Below are 17,190 nucleotides of genomic sequence, written 5' to 3' on the forward strand. Positions count from 1 at the left end.
CAGGGCTGTCATTAAGAGGCGGGGACCGGGGATTTCCCCCGTTTACTAAGAACTTAGCCCCCGGCTGTTTTCATAGGAAAATATAAGAAAAATAGAACCAAAAGAAATTCCTAGCTGTTTGATTCCCCGCCTACTTGTTGTATTTATCCAGCAACTTGAAATCTTAGTGACAGCCCTGATTCCGAGTGTTTAAAATGCCAAAATGGGTACAGACGCATAAATTATTGGTTATTGTGCAATCATGATCTTAATTACCGGAACTGGAAAAAAACAAAAACAAATAACATCATTTATTGCTACCCTAACTACGTGGTGAAACCTCTGGTCATGGCCTTATCAAGTTGACAGTCCTCTTAACCATACAATCATGAATACCGGAACCTAATACGTGTACAAGCTCTGTGAAAGAGGTGCATCATCTACATCTCGGCGACAATATGAACTCAACGAAGTAAACGTTGGGAAGTCGTTACAACTGAAGCAAGTAAAAAGAATCAGTCGACAGGAACAGAGGCTGGCTTATACATGACTAGATCGTTTTTAATATACAAATTTGTTAGGCAATTGAAGTTGGTGCTGTTTTCATACGTTTCTTACTCAGTTCTTTTCATTGCTAATGGCTACCGTAGCGAAGCTAGCGGAAGTAGAAAGCCGTGACCTTTCAGTACTCCTTGCACTGATTGTGCCTGAAAGATTTTGTCACACGGCAGGATAGAAACTAGACTTTAACTATCTAGTTACACTGTCCATATTTTACCGAAGTTTATTATGAAGTTCACAGTCAGATAGCTCGCGTAATGGTTCAATTCTAGCTGTTACCATCACACGTTTTCAATAACAGGCCTGATTTCGTATTTACATTCACGTGTTTATTATTACAATACGGTCCAAATTCTCTGGGTTAAGCTCGCGATAAACATAATCAAAGCCAGTAGGCAAGCGATCGCAATGGGTTATGACAATTTTTTATTTTGGTTGGGCGGGCTAGCCTGCGAGCAAGCTCTCAGGGGTAAGGGGGGGGGGGGGGGGAGGGGAAAGCGAGCTTGCTCGCATGCTTGGGTGGGCTGGCTTGATGAACACGTTCATAACGTTCTGATATGCAAATCTTGACCGTGTAACGCACTTAAAAGTCGGTGCTGTTTTCGTACATTTCTCAGTTTAAAGCTGAAAAAGGAAATTAGCCGTTCGCCCTTGTCTGCTCTACAGCATCTATAGGTTGAAGAGCTTGTATCTACAGGCTTTATTGCTAGCTTCTGCAGGCTCTGTGATATTGTGAGAGCAGTGCGATTATGGTTAAATCGGAGAATAGTATGTCCGATTTAGGCGTACTATTCTACGATTTACCACTAAGGTTTTTACCTATTTTACGATTGAAGTCTCCGATTCTTCCGATTCTACGATTTTAGCTTAAGAGACTTTAGAAATGATTATCCGATTCTACGATTCTTCCGATTCTACGATTTTACCATAAGACACTTTAGGAATGGTTATCCGATTCCGCGATTCTTCCGATTCTACGATTTTACCTTAAAGAGACTTTAGAAGTGATTGTCCGATTCTACGATTCTTCCGACTGTACGATTTTGCCTTAAGAACGAGATATATTCATGTGTAGTGCGCTTGTTTCGGGAAGAGTCGTATAATCGGAAGAATCGGAATAATCGGAGAATCGCGCCAAGTAGAAAAATCGGAGAATCGGAAGAATCGTATCTCAAAACTCATTTTTTGCTATTCTCCGATTTAACAATAATCGCACCCTTCTGGATATTGTGTGTGATAGATACATAGAGAGTACTAGAGACTTATTATGAGAGGTGTTATGAAAGAGACTTATCAAAAACTCAGTCAGCAAATTTACTGAATTAAACCGTTATTTGACCGCTATTCTTTAATTTTCGAAGGCTTAACTGCACTCAACACGGAAATAAAGTCGTCCTCTCCAGGGCTTAACCTGATTTCACCAGCTTCCCCGCTTGAATATCGAGCACAAAAGCTTGCCAATCTGTCTTCCGTCACGAACTGTGGATCGAACACGCCGTGTGTAGTCGCCCAGTAAAAAGAACGCAGACTGTCGCCATTTTCGAACACCATTTCTCTCATTTTAACATGGTAACTTTTGAGAATGTTGAATCCTGCAGCAGTGCACATCTCTTCAATATCAGGCCTCGTTTCGAATTTATGCATGTTTGTGAGACGGTCAAAATTTTCTGGGTTCAGTTCGCGAAAAACGCGATCTATGAGGGGAGTGAAGTGATCTTCATAGCAAATGACAATTTTTCCGTCTGGTTTCAGGCTGCTGAACATGTTCCTGAATGCCTCCTCTTTATTCTGAACCCAGTGGAGAACAAAGTTGGAAAACACGATGTTGTAACTCTCCGAACCCATGTTTGGAAAGTTTGAAGTGCTTCCTTCAACAAACGAGAGATTTTTTACTCCCTTGTGAGATTCCTGGGCCACTTTTATGCGGTCGATATCAGGATCAACACCCAACACTTTTCCTTGTTGTCCTACAAGCTCTGCAAGATAAGCAGAGAGCTCACCAGTGCCGCAGCCCAGATCCAAGATGGCGTCTCCACGTTGAAGTTGGGGATTTAATTCGTCTTGTATAAATCGTTCGCCGAATTCCCTTTGGTATCTTGAGATTTGCTGATAACTCTCTGCCGCGGCCTTTCGGTTGAGCATTGCTATTGAAAAGATACGCTGATCTTTTTAGGAGAGGCTATTTAACTTGATTGCAGTTAATTACACTTCGTGGAGCTTCAACAAGGAGCAACAGTCCGAGTGTTGCGTTACCTTCAAGGAGAAAATGAAAGCAGAAATTTCGTTGTCGTACTGTCAAGTTGTCACAATACACTTCCGTCCGTGATTATAAATACTGGAACCAACTGATTGTTTACGACCTGTTCTGAAAAAGTGCTGATCATGAACATGTCGGCGGACAGTATGAGAGGATAGCGAAGTTGGGAAGGCGGTATTAAGCCAATATAACTGAGATGCTACATTTCAAACAGCATAAACATTCTGGTAAATTAAAATTGATTATTTGAGTCACGGCATTTCGAATGGAATCAGTGGGCCGTAACCATGAAACATATTCAGGATGGTGTAACCCAATGGAGCTCTACGTCAACCGATTAATGCCTCCTGGCCAGTACAAGTCTGACAAGTGATGTGCGGGAGATCAACTGTTTTCGCGCGTTCTCGGGTATCTCCCTCGCCTTATCAGATCAGTCTCTACTACGAGAGATCTTGCAACGAAAAGTATTCACAACACAGAGTTCATTCTGTATGATTGTGTGTCATGTGGTCCTTTGTATTCAAAGGGGTCAATTCGTCTATTCAGTCTCCAGGTTCAGGATTTAATTCGTCTTGTATTAATTGTGAACCGTATTCTCTTTGGCGGATCGGACACTGTCTAGGGTCGCTTCAGATTCGATACAGTGAGCAGTGAATCCCGGGTATAGGTAAAAATTCTCTCAGTTATATATTTTGTCTATGTTTTATGCCGGCTTCCATACGTTCGTCACGTGTTCAGACAATGAACACATTGGTTAATCTGAGAAAAAGGACAGAATCGATATTGTTCTGACTGTTGAGGACACTCGCCAGTTCACAAACTAAAGAGCACTGTATCTTTCGTTTTGAACTTTTCTGAAGTTTTATTCCAGCATATCAGCAATCCGATAATCTCGAATACCCTAGTCTGAAATGTCAGCCGTCTCCTCCCCCTAACCTGCAGGGGGCGCGGGAGAGAGAGACTAGTCTGAAATGTCAGCCGTCTCCTCCCCCTAACCCGCAGGGGCACGGAAGAGAGAGACTAGTCTGAAATGTCAGCCATCTCCTCCCCCTAAACCGCAGGGGGCGCGGGAGAGAGAGACTAGTCTGAAATGTCAGCCGTCTCCTCCTCCTAACCCGCAGGGGCGCGGGAGAGGAGACAGCTTCAGACTCCCGCGCCCCCTGCGGGTTAGGGGGAGGAGACGGCTGACATTTCAGACTTCGAATACCCAATCTATAGTTCACTATTCTCTATTCGCGCGATTCACAATTCTGTTCTGATCGATTCTCGATTGTTTTGACTCGATCTGACCTTACATTACAATTGTACTAAGATTTATCAGCTCTATTTGTGCAACAATACTTTGCCTACGATTACAAGTACAGTAAAATCACAAGCCTACACTATTGTAATGCTCCTAAAATTAATTCTTATTACACAATTACACGCGTTCCTTTTCATTACATAACCTTAATCCTATTTGCGTTACATGTGATATATTTCGTGAAATTATTCATTGAATTAATTGAAGTTAACATTTTATCATGCAATACTTTAGTCAGGCACGTCAGTTGCCCTTTTTTCCTATTCTAACTGCATGTAGCTGCATGTTATTGCTGCTTCAGAGCTTTAGCTGCAATCAGTGCACAATGCGAGTCGCGTTTATCGGTAAAAAATGTGATTGGAGCATTTTTACCGTCTGAATTACGACCACAAAATCTTTCTAATCTTTCATTTCATTTCATTTCATTCATTTTTTATTTGCCCCAATCAATATACAATCAATAGGTTTTCTACATTTTACATATATATTGTTGGCAGGAGATCCCAGCAAGTTTTTGCAAACTTTTCTTTAGGGGATCCCCTATTTCTTAATATTTTCTATTGTTATATAATTTGATAGCTGTCAAATATATATACGTACCTAATTAATATTAAGATTAATATTAGGATTATAGTAGTAAAAGATTGTGATGGCGATGTCGGTAATTTAAACTTTATGTACTGATGTCTGAGCAATAGATCTGCTTCACTTTCCGCTTAAATGAAAAGTAGGATTTAGCATCTTTCACCTCATCAGGGAGATTATTCCATAATTTAGCACCTCTAGCTTTCAGAGAGAATTTTCCATAATTTGTTCTAGTATACCGAATATGTAACTTTGCTGAAGATCTTGTATTATACTGATGAAATTGTTTGTTTTGTACAAAATAGTTTTTAAAAGTATTTGGTAACATGTCTGCTCTTTGTGAGTACATAAAAAGACTAGTTAGAAAAGTATTAAGCTGGAATATGTCTAGTATTTTTAGTTGTTTGAACAATGCAGTAGTTGAGTCTTGGTATCTTGAGAAAGTTATGAGACGAATAATTTTTTTCTGTACCTTGTGAAGACATTTTAGTGTGGATGCATAATTACTACCCCATACAATATTACAATAGGTAAAATATGGATATATCATTGTGAAGTAAACATTTTTTAAAGTAATTTTGTTTACATAGTGTCTTAATTTGGCTATAATACCAGACAATTTTGATGTCTTATTACTTATGTAGTTAATGTGATTTTTCCAAGTCATTTTATCATCTATTCTAACACCTAGGAATTTTGTCCATTTTACCTGCTCTATTTCTCGTTGATTGATTTTAACGCCTAAGTGCATATCTAATTTTTTTCCCTTTGTCTTAAAAATCATAAAAGTCGTTTTACTGGTATTTAGGGTTAGTTTGTTTGAGCATAACCAATCGGATACTTTACTAATTTCTTCATTAGCAATTTGCAATAGTTGATTTACATTTTTGTGCTTAAAGAAAAGATTTGTGTCATCTGCAAACAGAATATAATGAAATAAATTAGAACTTTTATGAATGTCATTTATATATATAAGGAACAATAGTGGCCCTAATACAGATCCTTGTGGGACTCCGCATCTTATTGTGTTAGGTTTTGATAATACATTGTTATACTTAACTATTTGTTGCCTATTTGTTAGATAATTTTGAAACCATGATAACGGTGTTCCTCTTATTCCGTAGTGTTCCAATTTACCGATTAAGATTTCATGATCAACTGTGTCAAACGCTTTTGATAAATCTAGAAATATACCAATTGTATATTCGTTATTTTCTATTGCTGAGGTAATCTTATCGACAAGTTCTATAATTGCTTGTTGAGTTGAGCGCTTTGCTCGGAAGCCATACTGATGATCAGAGAGAATATGATGTTTGTTTAAATAAGATATTAATCTCCTGTACATAAGTCGCTCAAGAACTTTACAGAAACAAGGAAGGACTGCAATTGGTCTGTAGTTTTGAAATACGTCCTTATCACTTGTTTTATAGACTGGAGAAACTACTGAGATTTTTAGCTGATTAGGTATTGACTGATTAAAAATAAATGTAAGTGGGTACGAAATTAAATTGCTTATTTGCTAATTTGCTTATTTCTTCCGTCACAAGACGTGGATCGAACGCTCCGTTGGTAGTCACCCAGAGAAACGAACATAGGCTTTCACCATTGTCAAGCTCGCGGTCGCTCCTGCACACTTCCCAACTCTTCAGAATGCTAAATCCTGCGGCTGTACACATGTCTTCGATGACCGGCCTGGGTTTTAGGTAATACGCGTCCAAAATACGATCCAGGTTTTCGGAGTTAAACTCATGATAAGCTCGGATATTCAAAGTGGGAACGTGGTCGTTATACTGTAAAGCGATTTTCCCGTTTGGTTTAAGGCTGCTGAACATGTTCTTAAAAGCTTTCTCTTTATCGGGCACCCAATGAAGCACATAGTTTGAGAAGATGATATCGTAAGTCTCAGAGCCCATCCCTGGGAAGCCATCCGTACTTCCTTCGACAAAAGTAGCATTGTTAACCTCTTGATGAGATACCTGAGTCAACTTTAGCCTATCGATGTCCGGATCAACGCCTATTACCTTGCCGTTTTGTCCTACGAGCTCAGCAAGATAAACAGACAGCTCGCCAGTTCCGCATCCTAAATCCAAAACAGCGTCTCCACGACAAGGCGTAACTTCATGATGTATAAATCGCTTTCCGTCTTCTCTCTGAAAGCCCGAATTTCGCTGGTAACCCTCTGCCTTGTTAGTATTTCTGCTATTGGACATTTTAAAGGTTTCTTTGGATTTGGACCAGTTGTTAGAGTACGGTATGAGCGCGCTACCTAAATCAGTATTGCGTAACGGAAGATGAATAATGATGAGAAAAGATACACGTTTTTTTATTTTAAAATACATACTGCTGCTATCCAGGCCTTTAAATAATGGCGAGGTATTGAAAACAACAATTTATTAAGGTATTTCCGTATCTATACATGGCATTACCTATCTAAAATTATCAAAACCCATAACATCGCACTGCGTGACCGGTCAAAACAAACAACACTCGGTGACCGAAATCCCGAAATGGTAATGAATGTTAGATTCTTCTTGAATGCTACAGTAGGCTTAGTGCACACAAATGAAGAAGTTAATATTCATGTTTAATAATTTTTGTTTGTTTGTCAAAAGAAATCAATAACATGAATGAACCGCTAGTAAAATAGTGACATCCTGGACCGGCCTTTGTTTAGTGGATGTGGTGGGGGTGGTGGCGGGAAGGGAGGAGGGGAAGAGGGGTGCATATTTTAGAGGTAGGGCCATTTTAAAAACGATCATGCATGCACCTAACCGGGGGAAGGGGGACGGGGGGGGGGGGGGGGGGTTAGAGTTTTTACCAGGAATCACAAATGTGTTTTTCCATCAGGTTCTTGATTTTGAAAGATTTATTTTGAAGGGCTTTCCTCACGAAGAAAAATAAGCGACTTCTCTTAGTACAGTTTTGAAATGGCAATCGCTCGTTCTTACATGTAGGATGACAACTGTTCAATTTATTCGGTACTGTTTAATTCCTCTGGCGTGTTTACTGAAAACTATCTAATCCAATCTAATTAAAAAGTAATATCCAGGCTCCAAATTTCCGACAAGAGGTTGGTATTGCCCGGGTTTTGTCCTAAATAATTGACTCTTCCTGACTCCGTGCGCGTAGATGTTTACAATACTTTCCAATATTATCAGAAATACTTATAATTACTGCAAGGCAAAGTGTTATAACAAGCGACCACGCATGAAGCATAAAATGCAGACTGCAGACTGCAGACTGGGTATAAAATGCAGACTGCAGACTAGGTATAAAATGCAGACTGCAGACTGGGTATAAAATGCAGACTGATATCAAAACCGTCTCTTCGTCAAATACAGGATACATTTTCAATTTTAAACTTACCCTAGTGTCACGCAATCACATTTCCGAGATCATCTCCCATGAAATTGACCTTATTTTTGGCCCCTTTCCTAACAGTTTGTTTTCTTTATCTCGATTTGGTAGCTTTCATTTCCTGAGGCCCTTTTTTTCACAAAGAAGACTCGAGCTTAATCGCTTTGCATTTATAGTTCGTAAACGATTACGCCCTGATGACGGTTTTCATAATTATTATAATGACGGAAACAGACTTGATTTGAGTGTATACAATATGCGAGCCAGCGAGGCATGCGAGGCATGCGAGGCATGCGAGGCAGACGTGCGAGGCATGCGAGGCATGAACAAAACAAGCGAGGCATGCGAGGCATGAACAACCCCCAACATAAACTGCTAACCGTTAAGCTAACCGGGGAGCTATTTTAGCTAACCGGAGTGCTATTTAGGCTAACCGGAGTGCTTTTTAGGCTAACCGGAGTGTTTTTTTAGGCTAACCTGAGTGCCTCGCACGTCTGACTCGCATGCCTCGCATGCCTCGCTGGCTCGCAGATTGTGCACGGAGCTTGATTTCCGAGGGGGCAAGCAATTTGACATCGACAGATTTTAACTAGTTTCTTTGAATATTAACGAAGTTTGTCAAAGACAAATTGTATACCTTCAGTATTCTAGCAACACATGAACACATATTTTATCTAAAAAACATTATTTTGAAGCAAAAGCAATCCTTCACGCGTAACTATCGTGTTTCGACAGTTTTCATCACTAAGCAGCCGGCTCAGATTTCGTGGTTCAAAAACTAAGATGAGTTCTCAGGTCTCAGTGTTTGAGGTTTGACGCCCCAGTTTTCGCTGTACAAGGTTTAATTGCGATCAATGCACAGTAAAAGTCGTTCTCTCCAGGGCTTAACCTAATTTCACCAGCTTCCCCGCTTGAATATCGAGCACAAAACCTTGCCAATCTGTCTTCCGTCACGAACTGTGGATCGAACACGCCGTGTGTAGTTGCCCAGAAGAAAGAACGAAGGCTGTTGCCATCTTCGAATTCACGATCTCTCGCTTTAACTTCATAACTTTTGAGAATATTGAATCCTGCAGCAGTGCATATCTCTTCAATAACTGGCCTGGTTTCGAATTTATACATGTTTAGGAGAGCGTCCACATTTTCTGGGTTCAACTCGTGATAAACACGGTCATAGACAGTAGGCAAGCGATCACAGTACAGCATGACAATTTTCCCGCCTGGTTTCAGGCTGCTGCACATGTTCCTGAATGCCTTCCTTTTATCTGTAACCCAGTGAAGCACAGAGCTACAATAAACAATGTCATAAGTCTCTGTTCCCATATTTGGAAAGTTTGAAGTGCTGCCTACGACAAACGAGAGATTGTTTACTCCTTTGTGAGATTCCTGAGCCACCTTTATGCGGTCCATATCTGAATCAACACCCAACACTTTTCCTTGTTGTCCTACAAGCTCTGCAAGATAAGCAGACAGCTCACCAGTGCCACAGCCCAGATCCAAGATGGCGTCTCCCTGTTGAAGGTTTAATTCGTCTTGTATTAATTGTCTGCCGGTTTCTCTTTGGCGGCTTGAAATTTGTTGATAACTCTCTGCGACATTTCGGTTGAACATTGTCGTTGAAAAGATATTTTTTTTAGCCGAAAGGCTGATTAAACTCAACAACAGGCTTTTGCATGAAGAAGTGATTCCGTGATGTTACAGATATCACGTTGATATATCGACCGATGCATCGACCGATATATCGATCGTTACTCGATCGACACTTGACCGAGACACGCGACCGACATGTCGATTGACTGTCGACCGAGAGTCGACCGCTGTATAGGTCGAGTCGGCCGTGGCATCGACCGTGTCTATATCGGTAGCTTATCGGTCAACTACCGGTGGCATATCGATCAACTATCGGCGGAATCTCGGTCGTGTATCATTCGATAGTTTCAAGCTCAAGTTTCAAGTTTATTAAGTTTTCCAAAAAGTTACTTACAATGAATGAACAACGCCTGCAAATAGCGAGCTAATCTAGGCAGGCGGTGTTAAGGACATACATACCCGAATTATGCATCAGTCAATTCCAACCGTGCCCAACCCCCCCCCCCCCCCGCCGGGCAATATTGGGGCATTTTCCCACACTGCCCATCCCGGGGGTCGGGCATTAGCCTTCCACCCAATTTTCCAGGGCATTTGACCTTCTCACTTTTTTCACCCTACAGCATAGTCGCTTCCTTAATGACAGATTCATCGGCAAATACAGTACGTTTCTTATTGAATACGTCTAGATAGGACATAAATTGGGATGCTAGAGCTGAAGAATGATCTATTTTTGCCCTAACTACGGGAACAAGACCCAGCTAGGACTTAATTTGGCTTGAATTAGCTTAGATTTTACTGAAAGAAAGACGAGAAACGAAGAAAATAAAACATTTTTGACATGTTTGAGCCCCTACCCCGGGGCATTTGAACAACTATTTTGTACCGGCGGTGGGGCATTTGCCAGTTCCTCTTTCCCGGGGGCCGGCCCGGAGGGGGGGCGGGGGCGGAAAGGGCACTGTTGGAATTGACTGATACATTACTAATTGAACGCGTTAAATAAAAGCAATTTTGAATACATTATTTGTTAAAAAAGTAATGAAAAGTGAAGAAGAGTGAAGGAAAATATTATGATTTATGATTGAAATAATTTAGATGACTTTTTTTATTTCAGAAGTAAGAGTGCTAGTGTCAGCATAACTTTCCAGAGTTTCTAAAGTGACAAATAGTAATGCTTGAATTTTCTTTTTGAATATGTGCTTTGGTAGTCTTCGATAGCTTTCGATAGTCGAGCGAGAGTCGACCGATAACGTGAACGTCAACACACTGCGGATAGTTCAGTGCTTTTATTATCGCTACTCGACCAGCGATCGATCAACACTCAATCGAGTAACGAGTGACCTACTGCGCAACATTTACGAAGGCAAGAAGTAGGTTTTCATGTTTGTGACTTGCCCTAAGGCTTCTTTGCATTTAATTTCAGTTCTCTCACTTGAAAACTCATTTGTTGTGTCTGTTCAAGATATTTCGAAAGGCACTTATTTTCTACCCCAACTCGTGAAAACCTACCCTTTTATATAGCTGTGGTCACCTATGTACAGCCTGATGTACTACAGAGAAAACCACGCAGAAGGGACGATTTTAAAACGGTTTAATCACGGGTAAACTTTTACATTTCGGCTCACTGTTCAAGCATAAAAACATTTTTCGACATTCTCTGACTGCTTGCTCGACTGAACTAAAAGTACAAATCTAACAATCAAAACGAGTCATCTGATTTGTTCTTACGCGTTACATAATTTTAATTATCTTTTGTTCGTCGGAAAAAGGTCCCCTTTTTGGGCGGAGCCTCTCCATATAGTCCACTATAGGGAGTATCCTCCCCCGAACTTATCTGCAAAAATCTTACTCTACTTTGTCTTTTTATGCTGTTATCTCTGTTTTAAACGACGTATTTTCCGAGAAATCTTTCTGATAAGCACTCCTCCTTGAGCGCCCCCCCCCCCCCCCCCAGGCTGTAGTATAGCATGGGGACCACCGAATGGTCAATGGTCTGTATCGGTAGCCCAGCGGTCGACTCTCGGTCGATATTTGATAGTTAATGTCGGTGGCGTGTTGGTGGGATGTCGATCGAGTATAGATCGATATGTCGATCGAGACACTCTTGAGCCGATCAAGATGTGCATCTCGTGTTGGTCGAGGGTTGATCGACTACGTATCGACCGATATATCAGTCGATATGTGGGTCGAGTTGCGGCCAATATATCGGACGGCTAACGACAGAACAACGATCAAGTGTCGGTGTAATGACGGTGAAATGTCGGTAATGTATCGGTAGCTTTTCATCGAGTGGCGGTCGACAGTCGATCGACATGTCGGTCGCGCGTCGGTCGAGTGTCGATCGACCGATGCATCGATCGATACTGATCGACCGAGGTACCCTAAGAGATATGATCCAAATCCCCTTCGTCCCAAGGGGGACATACTCTGTAGGGCGTGCACTGCAGCCGCCTTCCATTCCTTCTTAGTTATTTCCTTTCCTTTTCACCTCGTCCCATATCAACTTGACTTTCTCAAGGTCCTTCCAGGACTCTTTCTTTCTTTTCTTTTTTCTTTTTCACAGCGAAAACCTCACGCTGACGTGAGCGAAGTTCCGTTCCATACTTGCCACTCACGGGATTGATTAAGATCTTTTTCAAGGTCATTCCAGTGAAATGTCGACTGGGCTAATGGTTTTCAAAAGATTGTCCGAGTGTTGCGTTACTTGCTCAGGGGCACTCAAGATGAAAATGAAAGCAGGTTTTACAGTCCATTTCTGTGTTCCGGTCCCGCATCGGTTCTACAGGGCTTTGATTATGGATAATGTGTGAGCTAGCTCGGTCTGTCCTGTTCGGATTCTTTATCGCAAGAAAATATAGCTTCTAAACGAAGAGATCTGGGGAAATGATTCATTTAAAAATTCAGAATTGCCTTAGTTCGATATTCCAACTAGAAAGTGCAGAAGACTCCCCACGGGTCCCCCATTCACCACCCCTTATAAAAACCATTTGCGCCAGGCGAAGGTCCAAGCACAGTTGAGTAAATTCTAGCCTCCCTCGTTGACGTGACGCTCTTTTGGCTCGTCACGCAATTTTTCCTCCCCAGTGATTGCGTGACGAGCCAAAAGAGCGTCTGTGAGAGAGGCTAATGTAATTCATGTAACTGATTGCCTCCCACGAGAATTCATTTGAGAGAGCTGTTTCCTGATCAAGGTGGTGTTTCGTAACACTTTCTTTGCTTGCACCAGGGGTAATCAATCGATAGAAATCGATATCGGAGATCAATCGATATTAATCGCCGATTGATGTCGATTGTTATTGTTTTTCGGTTGATTGCCCCTTGTTGACAAAACAATAAGCCTCCAGGGAATTACCATTTTGTGAAATATTATAATTAATTTTAATATAGTGACAAATCAGGACTAGTATTGAAAAAAATTGGTCGTAATTCAGAGTGTCTGTAAAAATCATTGTCAGAGTCATTGCCTTTGGACAATGTCTTCATTGCACCCAGGAAGGCAGACGCTAATTATTTGCAGGCATTTGACCTTGTAAATTCGCGGCGGCCGAGTGATGCAGGTACACCGTATCAGTTTGTCGCTTCCGACAGCACTTCGACATGAACGCGTAATCAAATGTTTAATTTATCTCACGTTTATAGAGTTCCATTCAATGTCAGTGCCATGAAATATCCCTTATTTTATAGGATCGACATAGGCGCTTATTTAAGAGGACACCCTGCGTGAATCAGGCACTATAGAAAATTTTTCATTGTTTATTTCACAAGCAAGTCGTAGGCTTTGTTTACTTTCGACGCCGGTTTAACTGCAGTCAGTACGGAGTAGAAATCGTTCTCTCCAGGGCTTAACCTGATTTCACCAGCTTCCCCGCTTGAATATCGAGCACAGAAACTTGCCAATCTGCCTTCCGTCACCAGCTGTGGATCGAACACGCCGTGTGTAGTCGCCCAGAAAAAAGAGCGCAGGCTGTCACCATTTTCGTACACACGATCTCTGCCTTTAATGTCGTAACTTTTGAGAATGTTGAATCCAGCTGCTGTACACATCACTTCAATAACTGGCCTGGTTTTGCATTTGAACATGTTCAGTAGAGGGTCTAAATTTTCTGGGTTCAGTTCCCGATAAACACGATCATAGACAGTGGGCAAGCGATCGCAATACCGCACGGCAATCTTGCCGTCTGGCTTCAGGCTGCTGAACATGTTCCTGAATGCCTCCTCTTTATCCGACACCCAGTGAAGCACAGCATTGCAGGTAATGATGTCGTAAGTTTCCGAACCCATTCCTGGAAAGTCACAGCTGCTTCCTACGACAAACGAGAGATTTTTTACGTCTTTGTAAGATTCCTGGGCCACTTTTATGCGACTGATGTCCGGATCAACACCTACTACTTTGCCTTGCTCGGCAAGATACGCAGACAGCTCACCAGTGCCGCAGCCCAGATCCAAGATGGTATCTCCACAATGAGGCTTTACTTCACTCTGTATTAATTGTCTTCCATCCTCCCTTTGCTTGCTTGAATTTCGCTGATATCCGTCTGCTACATTGAAGTTGGACATGGCTAACTGAAGCACGGTTTTTGATTGCGCAGATTGCGTAACGACGGCAGGGAGCAGCAGGTCTATTTTTTTGGGGGGGGAGGGAGAGGTGAGGGGTGATGGGTAAGGGAATAAATTGCACTAACGCAGGCATACTTTTGTCTGTAACTACTGGGTTTTGTATATAACCTGCGATCAGGCGTTCTTTTTTTCGGGGGAGCCTGAAAGTGTGGCAGCGCGAGAGTCGGCGGTCGGTAGGTCTTCCGACCGCCCGACTCTCGCGCTGCCACACTTTTGCGCTCCCCCTTAGAAAAGAACGCCGGATGACTCCTGATCGCAGGTTGTTTATACTACAAATCGATATTTTTTAATACCCCGCTGTGGGTATGTTAAGTATCTAACGCTAGGAAATATTCGACTCTTGACCCGTTCCTTTTTCAGACCATAAAAAGAAGGAGGTGAATAGGCGAGTTACGGATCGGTGGATTTGGTAAATATTTTAGCCCGGATTCTGGATTCAGAGCAAATAATAACGGATCTGCGGATCCTATGATCACAGCGGATCGCGGTTTTATCCAGTTTTGGGGCCCGGATTTTGGTTGTTAGGAAGTACAAGTTTGCTCTTTTTTCTCCTATCTGCAAGATTTTGTTTCGATACAGACGTTGGTTACATAAATATTTCGTTGATAGTCATCCTCATCGCTAAAACACAATATCACGCGCAAGGCAACTCCAACAACTGAAGTCGCTTTGTATCTCGCGCATCATCCAACGCGGCAAACAATTTTCGGATTCGGATTTAGTTGATTTTTTGAGCGGATCGACGGATTCAGCCATTAATTTTAGTCGATCGGCGGATTTACATACCCCTATTCATCCCGCCCCTCTAAAACGGAACGGGTCAAGACTCGAGTATTTCCTTTGGCAAAAATTACAGCGGGACCTCAATTTAACCGACCTCTATATAACCAAGTCCTCGGTATAACGAACGATATTCTCCAGCCCGGCCTTTTAAATTAAATGTATGGAACAGAACCTCGATATAACGAACCAATTTCCCTTGCCCCTTGGCCGCTTCGTGAAATCGAGGTTCCACTGTATCGAAACTGTTCCAATTTTAATGGACTGATCATTTATAATTTTTTTCGTTTCAATGTCGTGTAAACAGCCGTAACGGTGGATAGAGCAATTACAACCGACGTAAAACCCGCACTCAGCAGTGCCAAGGGACTGGAGAAATTGGTTCGTTATTTCGAGTGTTCGTTATATCGCGGTTCTATTCCACACATTTTAAAAGGCCGGGCTGGAGAAAATCGTTCTCTAAACCGAGGACTTCGTTATACAGAGGTTCGTCAGAACTGGAGGTACGGTTCCACTGTATAATCGTTTACTGGCTATTTAGTTTCGTTTGTCTATACTCAGTAAGTATTTTCTGTTCCGTTCCTTCATTATCGTCACGCCGTAATAAGCCCGTTTATTTATTGTCACGCTGTAATTGACTGTTACACCCACTACTGACTAGCGGGTTGTGTCACGTACCTGTACTGAAGATGCATGGATGAAGTTTCATCCGAAACATGTATACCTTGAAAAGTGTCGCAACCTTCATAAAAATTTGCAGTATAGATTTTTTTTGAAAGCGCAGTGTAACTTAGGGTGAAAAACCGGATTATAGGCGCATATTTGGTTTACCATTCAGTTAAAGAATAGTTAACAAACGGAGTTTTTAGGTGATGTAATTTTGAGCATTTGAAATATGAGTCAGGGACTGCGGAGGGGGAGGGGCTGGGGGCTTTAGTCCCCCCTCCCTCCACTTTTTGGATGGTTAAAAAAATATTTTATCAGAATAAAATACCCATCACTTACAGAAACAACTTGCCTTACATATTCGTATTAAGTATATTAAGGTTTTCTCCGACAAACCCGACCATTTCAGACAGTTTGTTGTTAGTTTTGCTGTTGAACGGACACCACTAGATTTCAACCGGGAAATAATGGAATTTCAGCTGTTGTTTCTATTTTCTTTCGTTCTTGGATCGGTGTTTCAAGAAGATAAAGTTTCATCACCGCATAAGTTCGAGGGAGTTTTTGCACAAAGGCATTCATTAATTTATGATAGCTACTTATCGCCTTTACGCGAAAATATTTGAAACGGATGATTATGTACAGCTACAGTCATCCTGTATCATTCAATCCCGCTGTCATAACGAACAAGATTTACGGAAACATTAACAACGAAACCGGGTCTTTACAAGCTGCTGGCTTTCACAAGAAAACAATTAGTAGAAAATTTCTGTCTCATCAGCCTGATGCGTTGGACAAATGTAATTAGGGCCAGACTGAAGCATTGACTCCTTTCTCCAAAAGAAAAGAAAACGTATTTTAGCTGATACCATTAAAAGTTTTCATCAGTGTTGGCAGTTTTTTTTTATGCATCTCTACCCATTTCAGAAGACTTAAGTTTAAAATTTAGTAGGAATTCTCCTCTAAATTGCTGATATTGTTTCATGGTACAGTGAACTTGGGGATTACAATTGTCTGCAGTATTATTTGAATACATCCAAACAAATTGTTTAACTGCATGGGGAGTTTTCCTTTTCAAGAAATTAGAAAAACTTCTGGAAATATGAATCAAAGGCTCCTGTGAGCCAACTCGTGAACGAGATGACACATCAGTAATTGAAATTTAGACGGCTACGGAAACTTCCTTGAAAGCTAAAAGAAATTATATTTTTACCCGATTATGTAACGAAAAATAACCATTCTTGTACTATAAAAATGATCGTCAAATTATTCTCTACAGATTAAATAAGATTATTCTGATGCGCCGATTAAAAAAAAATCAAGTTTTTTTGTTATTCAAAGTTCATAGAAGCACGTCATGTGCAGCTACGTCATGCAAATTCGTGTCCGATAGTCCGGGGCTACTGGATTTTGCGATCGGGCTAGTGGATTCTGATCATCACTTGCCCGATGAGCAAGTGAAGCTTTTTTGGGAATTAAAATTGCAAAATTACTGTAGGGC

The sequence above is a fragment of the Pavona decussata genome, unplaced genomic scaffold, assembly GCF_977016875.1.
Source record: "Pavona decussata unplaced genomic scaffold, jaPavDecu1.1 SCAFFOLD_64, whole genome shotgun sequence".
Taxonomy (NCBI): domain Eukaryota; kingdom Metazoa; phylum Cnidaria; class Anthozoa; order Scleractinia; family Agariciidae; genus Pavona; species Pavona decussata.